The sequence below is a fragment of the Cervus elaphus genome, chromosome 21, assembly GCF_910594005.1.
Source record: "Cervus elaphus chromosome 21, mCerEla1.1, whole genome shotgun sequence".
Taxonomy (NCBI): domain Eukaryota; kingdom Metazoa; phylum Chordata; class Mammalia; order Artiodactyla; family Cervidae; genus Cervus; species Cervus elaphus.
Genome location: NC_057835.1, coordinates 24,260,367 through 24,275,222, shown reverse-complemented (window position 1 = coordinate 24,275,222; position 14,856 = coordinate 24,260,367). Strand labels below are relative to the sequence as shown.

The 14,856-nt window shown below is 41.7% G+C and overlaps 1 protein-coding gene across 1 annotated transcript in view; it reads right to left on the bottom strand.

Annotated features, from left to right (window-relative positions):
* The window catches only part of SNTG1 (syntrophin gamma 1), a 375,824-nt gene that overhangs the window by 240,444 nt on the left and 120,524 nt on the right, over positions 1 to 14,856 (bottom strand). The window lies entirely within an intron of this gene.

The following is a 14,856-nucleotide window of genomic DNA, read 5'->3' as shown; positions in this document are numbered from 1 at the left end:
GTCAAGAGAAGAAATACGAATACAACAAAAGAGGCAAATACACGTAATGGGAAAAGACAGCCTCTTCAATGAATGGTGTAGGAAAAATCAGATAGCTGTTAATACTTGCAAAATAATCTAACTGGATTACTTTCCCACACCATACACACAAACAAATTCAAAGTGGATTAAAGACTTAAACCTAAGACCTGAAACCCAAAAACTTCTATAAGAAAACATGAGCAGTATTCTCTCTGACATCAATCTTGGCAATAGTTTTTTTATATGTGTCCTCAGGCAATAGAAACAAAAAGTAAAGAAAAATAAAACAAAAATAAAGAAAAGAGACCATCTTATCAGACTAAAAATTTTTGCACAATGAAATAAGCCATCAACAAAAGAAAAAGACTGCCTACTGAATAGGAGAAGATGCTTACAAATGATATATTCAATAATGAGTTTATATGAACTGTAGCCTGCCAGTCTCCTCTGTCCATGGGGTCTCGAGAGTCAGACATGATTTAGCAACTAAACCACCAACACATCCAAAATGTACAAAGAATTCACACAACTTAATATGGGTAAAAAGCAACCAGTTTAAACAATTGCCAAGAATCTAAGTAGATATTTTTTCAAAGATATAGATGGTCAGCAGGCATATGAAAAGATGCTCAATATCACTAATCACCATGGAATGTAAATCAAAATCTCAGCGAGACACAACTTCATACTTTTATCAAAAAGAAAACAAATAACAAGTGCTGGTGAGGATATGGAGAAAAAGCTATTGGTTGGAATGTAAATTGGTGCAACCTCTTTAGAAGACAGTATGGAGTGTCCTCAAAAAATTAAAAATAGAAGTACCAAAAGATCCAGCAAATTGACTTCTGTTTTTATTTTCAAAGAAAATAAAAACACTAGTTAGAAAAGATATATTCACTCTGCTGCTGCTGCTAAGTCGCTTCAGTCGTGTCCGACTCTGTGCGACCCCACAGACAGCAGCCCACCAGGCTCCCCCGTCCCCGGGATTCTCCAGGCAAGAACACTGGAGTGGGTTGCCATTGTCTTCTCCAATGCATGAAAGTGAAAAGTGAAAGTGAAGTTGCTCAGTCCTGTCCAACTCCCAGCGACCCCATGGACTGTAGCCTACCAGGCTCCTCCATCCATGGGATTTTCCAGGCTAGAGTACTAGAGTGGGGTGCCATTGCCTTCTCCACTCTAGGGTTCATTAAAGCATTATTTATAATAGCCAAAATATGAAAGCAAGTTGAGTGCCCATCAGTAGATAAATGGATACAGAAGTTGTGTTATAGATATACAATGGAATATAGCTCAGCCATAAAAAAGAATTGAATCTTGCCATGTGCAACAACATGGATGGACCTAGAGACCTAGGATCTATTATGCTTATTGAAGTAAGTCAGACAGAGAAAGATAAATGTTGTATACCATTTATATGTGGAATCTAAAAAAACCCAAAACAAGTAAATAAACATAAAACAGAAAGAGTCATGCGTACAAAGAACACACAGGTGGTTGCCACAGGAAATAAGGCTTGGGGGTGAACGAATTAGGTGAGGGAGGTGAAGGGGCACAAACTTTAAAACAAATGAGTCATGGGGATGAAATGCACTCTTTGAGGAATGCAGTCAATACACTGTAATAGCTTTGTATGCTGACAGACGGTAACCAGACTTCTAAAGGTGATCAATTTGTAACATATAAAAATATTGAATCACTATGTCATATTCCTGAAACTAATATAATGTTGTTAAGTCAATTAAACATCAATGAAAATAATACAAAAAAAAAAAAAGACCAGAAAAAGAAGCAATACGGTAATAAGTATATCCTGAAGAGTTAATGTCATAAGATTAATTTCCGTAGAGCACATTTTAGAGAAATTGGCTTTAAAAGAATTACAAGAGTACATTACTAACCTGACCAAAATTTTGTCTGCCAGCAGCTGGCATTTCGATGTAACTGCCAATATTGCAGCCTCTAGAGTTAGATTCCAAGTTTAAATTATTGATAATATTTAAAAGCATTCCTTGTGAGGAACAGCTTATTGATTTAATGCCAAGAGGTGATTACTATTTTAATGAGACACAGCTATTAACTCAGTTTTGTAGTGTGGAGGGGGGCTGGCCTCTATAAATCAAGACCTAAGCAACAATTGGATTGCTAATTCTCAAGACCAAAATCATGTTTCTGCTTGTGCCTCTTAATTTTTAATGATCCCATTTATGTTACCTGTCCTCTCATGAACCCAATTGCAGTTTCGAAAATACTGCAATACTTTAATAAACTGATGGCCAGGTGAGATGTCACACTTCATAGAGCAGTGATTTTCCAGGGAAGACACATCTGACTCATAGACACATTCCGATTCTGAATCAGGTTCAGATTCCTACAGAGACCTGTGAGCACAGCTATCTAGTAAGCTCCTCAGAGAGAAATGACCCTTGGCAAGTTAGGAACCGGATGACCACCAGTTCACGCCCTGGTGTACACCCTGGGTGAGCCCTTCTGACAGTGGGCTCAGGGCGTGGCTGGATATTACCTTAATGACATAATAAATTGTGTGACAGTTCACTCTGATGCTGACAATGATAGTTCTCATCACAATATAAACAAAGCCACCAGGTTTTCTGTTACACATGTAAATCTTCAGACATCAACTGAATTTAGAAATATGGATCCAGCTGAATGAAACTCCTGAGCTATCTGAGTTTACTCATTGCTAAGAATCACTTCGAGTCTTCCTGCAAACTGTCTCATCTCCTCACACTCCAGTGACTCACTCCTGGCTCTGTGATTTGCTGTCTTGGCAGGGATCTGGGGAATGTGCGCAGTGGGCACATGAAAGATAATTAGCTGTTTCTGCAAATAGCGCCATTGTAAAGTAAATCACCCCTCAATCCTATCAACGGAGAAGGTTCTTTCTTTACTCCCTTGCTGAATCCTCCAAGAGCTGACTATATCATGACACAGCTAATCAATGTAGGTTTTCACTAATGGACTCTCAAGAACACTGTCTTGAGTCATTTTAGCATCTATCTGGGAGTTTTAACCGAGTCAAATGTTGGCACCCATGGCACAGGCATTCTGTTTTCCAGTCAGCAACACCTCATGGCGGCCCTTCTGGGAGGGCCACTCAACAATATTTATCAAAGCCTAAATCACTGATATCCTTTAGCCTAAGCAGGATTTAAAGAAATAAGTCACATCAATAGATTTCAGGCATAGGAATGCCCACAACAGTGTTCAGTTCAATTCAGTTCGGTCGCTCAGTAGTGTCCGACTCTTTGCAACCCCATGAATCGCAGCACGCCAGGCCTCCCTGTCCATCACCAACTCCCGGGGTTTACTCAAATTCATGCCCATCGAGTCGGTGATGTCATCCAGCCATCTCATCCTCTGTCGTCTCCTTCTTCTCCTGCCCCCAATCCCTCCCAGCAACAGGGTCTTTTCCAATGAGTCAACTCTTTGCATGAGGTGGCCAAAATATAGGAGTTTCAGCTTCAGCATCAGTCCTTCCAGTGAACACCCAGGACTGATCTCCTTTAGGATGGACTGGTTGGATCTCCTTGCAGTCCAAGGGACTCTCAAGAGTCTTCTCCAACACCACAGTTCAAAAGCATCAATTTTTCAGTGCTCAGCTCTCTTCACAGTCCAACTCTCACATCCATACACAACCACTGGAAAAACCATAGCCTTGACCAGATGGACCTTTGTTGGCAAAGTAATGTCTCTGCTTTTTAATATGCTATCTAGGTTGGTCATCACTTTCCTTCCAAGGAGTAAGCGTCTTTTAATTTCATGGCTGCAGTCACCATCTGCAGTGATTTTGGAGCCCAAAAAAAAAATAAAGTCTGACACTGTTTCCACTGTCTCCCCATCTATTTTCCATGAGGTGAAACAACAGTGTTACATTAAAAAATAAAAAACAAATTACATGTCCAAATATAAACCATTGGTTTAAAATTGCACTATGGACATTGAGGATAACATTGTGCTGCCATTTAAAACTTTTAAGGTTTTCTGATGACATCGTTTCCCTATGCTGTATGTCTGCTGTGGACTGAACTGTGTCCTCGCAAACTTCCCATGTGGAGTCTCTAACCCCAGCGTGACTGCATTTGGAGACTAGCTACACCCAACCCTGGTCACTGGACACTGGGAGAGGACAGGGGACTTAGTGGTGAGACACCGAGTCTGTGCTCACAGACTGGGCTGACCCAGGGGACTAACTGAACACCCCCCTCTCTGGGCACACGGCTTCCTCTGAATTTCAGATCTCTCCTGTCAGCTTTCTCTTTCCTCACCAGTGATATTCTTTGGTTCTCCTGCTGGTTCTGACTCATTGCTCCTCCAATCCACACATTTCGGAAGACGCTGAGCTCCAGAGTGCTTTTCTCTGTAAAGTCGCTTTCAAGGCCATGCTGTGCACCCTCAGAGAGTCAAAGTCCACCCCAATGCTGACGATGCCTCAGAGCAGGACCCAGCCTCTTCTGAGGCCTCTTCACACAGCCCCTCACGGTTCATGCCCCGTCACTTCGTCCAGGCCCCTGCAGCTGTGACTTCCCACTGAGCCCTTCCTTGCAACCCCTTCAGTGTGAAGCAGCACAGAGCCACTCTCTCCGCAACCCTGCTCTCTTCGTTCTCAACACCACTCACTGCCACCCAGGGTACTATCCATTTACATGTTTGTGACTCAGTGACTGCCTGCCCTCATGAGAAGATGAGCCCTTACTACAGACTTCGCTTGCTTATCACTATGTCTCCACACCTGTTCTAATGCACAGGACACAGAAACCACAGCATCAGCATCTGCTGACTGGATGAGGCAGAACCCACTGCAGGCAGGGGAGCGGGATGACTCTGACACCAGTGCTGCAAGGTGGGGGACACAGAGCCTGTCACTGACACTGGACTGGAGATGAGTGGGTCAAGAGAAAACAGGGCCTGAACATGTGCTCCCCTCTTGGCTCTTATGTCCACGCAGTCACCCTTGAATGCATCTCCTCAGTGCCAGCCTCACTCTGATGGCCTTCGGCTTCCACACCACCCAGGAGGACTTTAAATACAGGACTCTCAAGCTGCAGCCTGCAGGGTCCTCATGGTGAGTGCTCTGCTGAAGATGAAGTCGTTATGAAGTGGTCATCTTCCCCAAATGTGCTGTACAGAGGCTGCTCGGCATAGATCCCTCTCCTTAACCCCAAGTGCCCTGTGCCCTCTTCTTCCTGGTGAAAACCTGCTCTCATTCAACAGACCCTGCAAGCTTGTCAGCTCTAAGGATGCTCCTGACCACTTCCTCATTCACGGACACTGGCTACAGCTTCCTTGCTCTCCCCAAAGCTGTCCCCTGTGTGCACTTCTGTCGGTCACTATAGGACTACTGGGGTTTCCCCAATGTCTCAGCTAATAACGAGCCTGCCTGCCAATGCAGGAGACTCAAGAGACGTGGGTTCAACCCCTGGGTTGGGAAGATCCCCTAGAGGAAGAAATGGCAACCCACTCCAGTAGTCTTGCCTGGAGAATTCCACAGACAGAGAAGCCTGGTGGGCGACAGTCAGTGGGGTCACAAATAATCAGACTCGACTCAGCATGCACATGCATACATAGGGTTATTGGTTTACAGGTCTGTTTAACATAAGCGATTTGAGCACAGGGATAAATCTCATTCATCTCTGGGCTCCTCTCAGCTAGACCTAGAATAATATTCAACAAATATCAAATCAATGCTCCAGTAAGCAAATGGAAATGTGGAAGTTTAAAGAGGGGCAGCAAGGAAAGGAAGTGAGGAAGAAGATAAGGAAATGGAGAGGAGGAATGGAGACAAGGAGAAATTGTGTAAAGTTTATGAAGTCATCCTCACAGAAAATGTAGGTGACACAGGAGATAAAATAACTTCAGAGTCCTAACCTTGGGAGAGCAGGTAAAAAAGAAGGATTTGATAAAAATAAATAAATAAATAAATAAACGGAAAACCTTAAGAAAGATCGATCAAAGTGGTGGTATCTGTGGTTCAAGAGATTACATTATATCAAATGATTTAAAGAGAGAAACTATTCCTATAATATCTGGAATATTATATCTGGAAATATCTGGAATATTAGCTACTGTATTTCACAATGAAATATGATTACTGATTTTGAGATGGTTCTGATTTTAATTTCAACATTACATAGGAACCTGGAATGTTAGGTCCATGAATCAAGGTAAATTGGAAGTGATCACACAGGAGATGGCAAGAGTGAACATTGACATTTTAGGAATCAGTGAATTAAAATGGACTGGAATTGGTGAATTTAATTGAGATGACCATATATATACTACTGTGGGCAAGAATCCCTTAGAAGAAATGGAGTAGCCCTCAGTCAACAAGAATCCGAAATGCAGTACTTGGGTGCAATCTCAAAAACGACAGAATGATCTCTCTTCATTTCCAAGGCAAACCATTCAATATCACAGTAATCCAAGTCTATGCCCCTACCACTAATGCCTTAGAAGCTGAGGTTGAATGGTTCATGAAGACCTACAAGACCTAGAAGTAGCACCCAAAATAGATGTTCTTTTCATTATAGGGGAGTGGAATGCAAAAGTAGGAAGTCAAGAGATACCTGGAGAAACAGGCAAATTTGGCCTTGGAGGAAAAAATGAAGCAAGGCAAAGGCTAACACAGTTTTGCCAAGAGAACTCACTGGCCACAGCAAACACCCTCTTCCAACAACACAAGAGATGATTCTACACATGGACATCACCAGATGGTCAATACCGAAATCAGATTGATTATATTCTTTAGAGCCAAAGATAGAGAAGCTCTATACAGTCATCAAAAACAAGACCAGGAGCTGACTGTGGCTTAGATCATGAACTCCTTATTGCCAAATTCAGACTCAAATTGAAGAAGTAGGGAAAACCGCTAGACCATTCAGGTATGCCCTAAATCAAATCCCTTATGATTATACAGTGGAAGTGACAAATAGATTCAAGTGATTAGATCTGATAGACAGAGTGCCTGAAGAACTATGGACAGAGGTTTGTAACATTGTACAGGATGCAGGGATCAAGACCATCCCCAAGAAAAGGAAATGCAAAAAGGCAAAATGGTAGTCTGAGGAGGCCTTACAAATAGCTATGAATAGAAGAGAAGCTAAAGGCAAAGGAGAAAAGGAAAGATATACCCACCTGAATGCAGAGTTTCCCAGTGATCAGTGCAAAGAAATAGAGAAAAATAATAGAATGGGAAAAACTAGAAAGCACTTCAAGTAAATTAGAGATGCCAAGGGAATATTTCATGCAAAGATTAGCACAATAAAGGACTGAAATAGTATGAACCTAACAGAAGCAGCAGATACTAAGAACAGGGGGCAAGAATACACAGAAGAACTACACAAAAATTATCTTAATGACCCAGATAACCATGATGGTGTGATCACTCATCTAGAGCCAGACATCCTGAAATGAGAAGTCAAGGGGGCCTTAGGAACCATCACTATGAACAGAGCTAGTGGAAGTGATGGAATTCCAGCTGAGCTCTTTCAAATCCTAAAAGATGATGCTGTGAAAGTGCTGCACTCAATATGCCAGCAAATTTGGAAACCTCAGCAGTGGCCACAGGACTGGAAAAGATCGGTTTTTATTCCAATCCCAAAGAAAGGCAATGTCAAAGAATGCTCAAACTATTGCATAATTGCACTTATTTCACACACTAGCGAAGTTAGGCTCAAAGTTCTCCAAGTGAGGCTTCAACAGTATGTGAATCAAGAACTTATAGATGTTCAAACTGGATTTAGAAAAGGTAGAGGAACAAGAGACCAAATTGCCAGCATTTATTAGATCACAGAAAAAGAATTCCAGAAAAACATCTACTTCTGCTTTATTGACTATGCCAAAGCCTTTGACTATGTAGATCACAACCAACTGTGGGAAATTCTTAAAGAGATGAGGACACAAGATCACTTTACTTGCCTCCTGAGAAATCTGCATGCAGGTCAAGAAGCAACAGTTAGAACCAGATGTAAAACAAGAGACTGGTTCCAAATTGGGAAAGGAATATGTCAAGGCTGTATATTGTCACCCTGTTTATTAAACTTATATGCAGAGTACATCATGCGAAATGCCAGGGTGGGTGAAGCACAAGCTGGGATCAAGATTGCCGGGAGAAATATCAATATACTCAGTTATGCAGATGACACCACCCGCATGGCAAAAAGTGAAGAGGAATTGAAGAGCCTTTTAATGAAAGAGAAAGAGGAGAGTGAAAAAGTTGGTTTAAAACTCAACATTCAAAAGACTAAGATCATGGCATCCAGTCCTGTCACTCCATGGCAAATAGATGGGGCAACAATGGAAACAGTGACAGACTTTATTTTCTTGGATTCCAAAATCACTGCAGATGGTGACTGCAGCCATGAAATTAAAAGATGCTTGCTCCTTGGAAGAAAAGCTATGACCAACCTAGATAGCATATTAAAAAGTAGAGACATTACCTTGCCGACAAAGGTTTGTCTAGTCAAAGCTATGGTTTTTCCAGTAGTCATGTATGGATGTGAGATTTGGACCATAAAGAAAGCTGAGCACTGAAGAATTGATGTTTTTGAATTGTGGTATTGGAGATGACTTTTGAGAGTCCCTTGGACTGCAAGGAGATCCAACCAGTCCATCCTAAAGGAGATCAGTCCTGGGTGTTCATTGGAAGGACTGATGCTGAAGCTGAAACTCCGATACTTTGGCCATCTGATGTGAAGAACTGACATTTGAAAAGACCCTGAGGCTAAGAAAGACTGAAGGCAGGAGTTGAAGGGGATGACAGAGGATGAGATGGTTGTATGGCATCACTGACTCTATGGACATGAGTTTGAGCAAGCTCCAGGAGTTGATGATGGACAGGGAAGCTTGGCATGCTGCATTCCATGTGATGACGAAAAGTCGGACGTGACTGAGCAACTGAATCGAACTGAACTGATTTTAATGAAATGTAAAGGATCTTTTTTCCTAGTATTCCATATATTGTTTTATATATATATATATTTTGTCTAAATGGGAACACTGTAAGAGAGTCAAAGAAAATTCTGAAAGACTATGTAAGTTTTAACTAATGAGAAAACACCATAAACCCAGAAACAAACGTATGAAAAGCAGTAGTTCCTGTTTTCCATTGATTTGTTTAATATCTGCTTCATATAATGGCAACTGTGAGCAACTTTCTCCATTGGTAAACACATGAACAGGACTAATATGTCCATTCAAATAATGACAAGTGCCTACAAAAATGAAAATAAACATCAAAGAAAACTACATTTCTTCAGCTGCATTCTTTTATGTGATATTTAAATTTTTGATTTATCTATTTATTTGTTACCATAGGATGGAGTACTATTTAAGAACTGCTGGGATTTTAATATAAAATAGAATTCCTTTACTAATGCATGTAAGATAAAATAAAATCAGACTTCTCTCAAAAAGCTGTGAGGACAGAGTCTTGGTAAGGGGTGTGAGTAACTATATCACCCCTTGGAGACTATTTCCTGTTGACTGCAGCCGCACTTTGCAGGAGACTGGCTTTTCCACTCCCACAGCAGAGCACAACTGAGTGTCAGGGAAATATTCATTTCCAGGCCAATCACCGACTGACATGATTGGACCCGTGGAGTTCTTTCTCACTGAGATCACAGAAAACAACCAGTTCAACAGATCTGTGCTGTGGCTTCTGCTTCTTTGATCTTTTTTTCATTGTAAAGAACATGAAAGAGGCCTGAAATTACTCTGACAGCCCCTGAAAGGATATCATCAAAGCCGTCTTCTTTTTATAATGATTTTGGATAATTCCAGTCTCCCATCCAAAGTGAGTCCCTCCATCTACACTCTATCTCAACTCTTCCAAAAACCACATCCTCTGAGTTATTCATTATTCCCTCTCTTTCTGCTATCTTTCATTTAACCTTCCAACTGTTTTTTTTTCTCCTAAGTATACATACCTCAGTGTACTGTCTTTTTTTTTTTCATTTATTTTTATTAGTTGGAGGCTAATTACTTTACAATATTGTAGTGGTTTTTGTCATACATTGACATGAATCAGCCATGGATTTACATGTATTCCCCATCCCGTTCCCCCTTCCCGCCTCCGTCTCCACCAGATTCCTCTGGGTCTTCCCAGTGCACCAGGCCCGAGCACTTGTCTCATGCATCCAGCCTGGGCTGGTGATCTGTTACTAGTACAGCCGCTGTGGAGAACAGTGTGGAGATTTCTTTAAAAACTGGAAATAGAACTGCCATATGACCCAGCAATCCCACTTCTGGGCATACACACTGAGGAAACCAGATCTGAAGGAGACACGTGCATCCCAGTGTTCATCGCAGCACTATTTATAATAGCCAGGACATGGAAGCAACCTAGATGCCCATCAGCAGATGAATGGAGAAGGAAGCTGTGGTACATATACACCATGGAATATTACTCAGCCATTAAAAAGAATTCATTTGAATCAGTTCTAATGTCTCTCATTTTTTAAAATTATGAAAGGGAATTCACTCCACCCACTCAGGCCACTTCCCACCACAAGTCCACCTGAAATTGTTCTCCACACGTGCTGATTACACTCCCCCCAGATTCCATGGAAACATCTTTCCCATAGATCACAGAGAGGCTGTTTACCAAACCCAAGGGACGCACATATGTTCTTCTCATGACCAATCTCCCTGTTCCCATCATGACCCACCACCTCCCTGGTCAACACTGCCATCTTTGCTCCCTCTCTTCCATCCTACACACTGAGCCCCATTAGGAAGCTCCTCTTCCAGTATCCTCCCCACTCTGCTGGTAACTTCTAGGATTTTTTCTCCCTCTTCTCTTCTTAGCTCTGTGTGTCTGACTAACCTTAGTGCTCTATTCACTTCCACTGGCTCAGCTATAACCTGTGTCCTAATAACTGCCATTCAGGTATGACCTAAATCAAATCCCTTACGTTTATACAGTGGCAGTGAGAAATAGATTTAGGGGACTGGATCTGATAGACAGAGTGCCTGATGAACTATGGACGGAGGCCTGTGACACTGTACAGGGGACAGGCATCAAGATTATCCCCAAGAAAAAGAAATGCAAAAAGGCATGTATAGTCAAGGCTATGGTTTTTCCAGTGGTCATGTATGGATGTGAGAGTTGGACTATAAAGAAAGTTGAGCCCCAAAGAATTGATGCTTTTGAACTGTGGTATTGGAGAAGATTCTTGAGAGTCCCTTGGACTGCAAGGAGGTCCAACCAGACCATCCTAAAGGTGGTCAGTCCTGAGTGTTCATTGGAAGGACTGATATTGAAACTGAAACTCCAGTACTTTGGCTACCTGATGTGAAGAGCTGACTCATTTGAAAAGACCAGGTGGGATGCATGAGACAAGTGCTCGGGCCTGGTGCGCTGGGAAGACCCAGAGGAATAAGGTGGAGAGGGAGATGGGAGGGGGGATCAGGATGAGGAATACATGTAACTCCATGGCTGATTCATGTCAGTGTAAGACAAAACCCACTGAAATGTTGTGAAGTAATTAGCCTCCAACTAATAAAAATAAATAAATAAAATATTAAAAAAAAGAAAGAAAAGACCTTGATACTAGGAATGATTGAAGGCAGGAGGAGAAGGGAATGACAGAGGATGAGATGGTTGGATGCCATCACCAACTCAATGGACATGAGTTTGAGTAAACTCTAGGAGCTGGTGATGGACAAAGGCCTGGCATGCTGTGGTCCATTGGGTTGCAAAGAGTTGGACATGACTGAGCAACTGAACTGAATTGAACTGAATAACTGCCATAAAGGCATCACATGTTCTCAGCAATTCAATGATCTCATCTTCTAGGAAAGACATGTTGATATTTACCTTCCACCAATAGCACAGGTTGAGTTTCATGCATTTTATACAACTGACCAAACCTTGGTAAAACACCCATTTTCTTTATATTGACACTTCAGTGATTCCTACTCAACAATAGACTACTTGAGCACCATGTTCTCATAGATGGTCTTCCTTAGCATCCCAGTATGGAACAGTCATTTCTTTTCTTGGTTCTCATAACTTCCTGATGAGGAAGGATGACCTCTTCTACCCAGCACCTCAGAGGAAGCTTGGCCCTCTTGAAATCTTGGACTTCTAGTCTCCAAAATTTTCAGAGAATATATCTGTATTGTCCTAAACCACCCAATTTGTTATACTTTGCGATCAGAATCCCAGGAAATGAACACAGAGGTTGGTGTTAGAGAGTGTGGTGCTGCTTTAACAAATACCTAAAATGTGCAAATGCTTTGGAATTAGGTAATGGGTAGAGGGTGGGAGCCTTTTTCTTAATAAAAAAAGTGAATTATTTAAGAGCTGTTGTTAGATGTACAGATATTCAAGGTGCTTCTATTGAGATTTAAGAAGGAAATAATGGCCATATTAGTTAGTGGACAGTTGAGGAAAGGCCATCCTGGTAGTCAAGAGTCAGGGGACATGACTGGATAACACCCTAGGGTTGGATGGTAGCAATGAACTTCAGCATTGGCTGAGATCTGCAAGCAGAGCATGGAAGGTGCAGCCTGCTTTCTCCTAGTTGTTCACAGTAAAATGTGAGAGAAAAAAGAGAAACCGAGGGAGTGATTGTAAAGTAAAAAGGAGCTAGCCTGTGACAATTTGGAGAAGCCACATCCTGAGACAGGCCAGAGACAGGCCAGTGTGCAGCTGGAGGACTACAGACAGAGGTCAGGCGTGTGTCTCATGGGCACGGTCACTTGACTCCACAGAAACCAGAGTGGAGATACCTATTCAAGAACAACCTAGGGAGGATTCTTTCTTCTGATGGCTCAGACCCCATGAATTGTACAAAAGGTCAACATGGTTTCTGAGAATTTTATACTGGTAGAAACACCACCAGCATGGCCAAAAGAGAGAGAAATGAGACAGGATGAAGGAAGAGCAACTCCAAGGGCAGAGCCAGGGATTCCGGGGCCTGACAGACAGGACCTTGGCTGAGAGGGCAGAGCCACTGCCTCAGAAGGCCCAGATGATGGAACATCAAGGCTCAGAGAACAACATCCTAAAGCCTGATGGAATTTGCCCTGCTGAGTTCTGGCCTCCCTGCGACCCAGGTCTCCCTCTTTCCCCCCGATTTCTCCCCTGGAGATGGGAACATCTACCCTAGGGCCACCCACCATTGGATCTTGGAATGGTGAGAGTCTTGGGGCTAAACCGAATCTTCATTCCATAAACATTTAGGCATTCACTGACTCTTCTCATAGTCCATATCCTAAGCCTCTTATTGCCTCATGTTAATACCCAACATTTTCTTTTCCAACAATATTCAAGATTTTGAAAGCATATACTTATCTAATTTCTCACTATTCATTAGTTATTTACTATTGCCCTATTTAATCAACTTGAATCACAAGCTGGAGTCAAGATTGCCAGGAGAAATATCAACAACCTAGGATATGCATATGATGCCACTCTCATGGCAGAAAGCAAAGAGGAGCTAAAGAGCCTCTTAAAGAAGGTGAAAGAGGAGAGTGAAAAGGCTGACTTAAAACTCAACATTCAAAAAACTAAGTTCATAGCATCTGGTCCCATCATTTCATGGCAAATAGATGGGGAAACAATGGATACAGTGACAGACTCAATTTTCTTAAGCTCCCAAATCACTGAGGACAGTGACTGCAGCCATGAAATTGAAATATGCTTGCTCCTTGGAAGAAAAGCTATGACAAACCTAGACAGCATATTACAAAGCAGAGACATCACTTTACTGACAAAAGTCTGTATAGTCAAAGCTATGGTTTTTCCAGTAGTCATGTATGGATGTGAGAGTTGGACCATAAAGGACAGCCTCACCCCCAGGGGTATCATTCTCTCACACTAGACTGGAACCCTGCATTGTGAGTGTACACCTGTTATCCACAGCACCGAGCACAGTACTTAGTACATAGAGTGAACTCAGTACTAGAGTATTAAATACAACAGAGTACAGAAGTTGTCTAAGTAAATAAAAAAACCTTTAGAGTTGATGTGCTTTTCACTGAAAAATCACATGTTCTAACACTACATATTTAAACTTCCTAGACACTAATTAAATACTTGAGTGATTAGTATGTGACACACATTCATAATAAGGGGGGAGGGAAAGCCCTGATTCTTATTTAAGGAAACAAAAAATAAAAGATAATGATACTGAACCAAATTAACCTTCTCCTTTAGTTTAGTTCATGGTTTTTTAAAAAAAACAATTGAGCCACTTTGAGATGGTTTTGAGAGTGGAAAAACAAAAGATGGAGATATTTATACTTAGAATTTCACAATAATTGCTTCAAAGGAGGGTTAGATTCTTAACCAAGTTTGAATTTCACAGTTAGAGGAGGAAATTGATTCCTGAGTCCCTGACATTAAAAAAGCATGTTCTCAGAAGTCCACCTCCCAGGCAAATGAAACCCCACAGGTTACTTCTCACTCACACATTCTCCATTAAGAGCTCTACACTTTTCAGAAATAAGCAGTCAGACTCATGCAGGGACAGCAGCCATCTGAGCACTTTCCGGTGTGGCCATAGACAGATCAGCAGGTGAGTAATCATTTTATAGTATCACTTATGAGACCAAATGCCATGAAAATAAGATACCATGTGTTCAATGCAAGTGACTACCTACCAGCAAGAAGTTGCAATCCAGTTACAAACCCTTCGATGAAGAAAACACTTGGAAAATTGTATGAAGTATTGAATCCCACCTTTAAGAGTAAATTCCATCCTCCTACCTTCTTCAGCCCAGCACTATGATATCAGCAACAGGCAGGTGGGATTTATCTTATTTTCACAGCATTCAGGAAGGCAGCTTCTTTAGGAATTTGGCAACAAT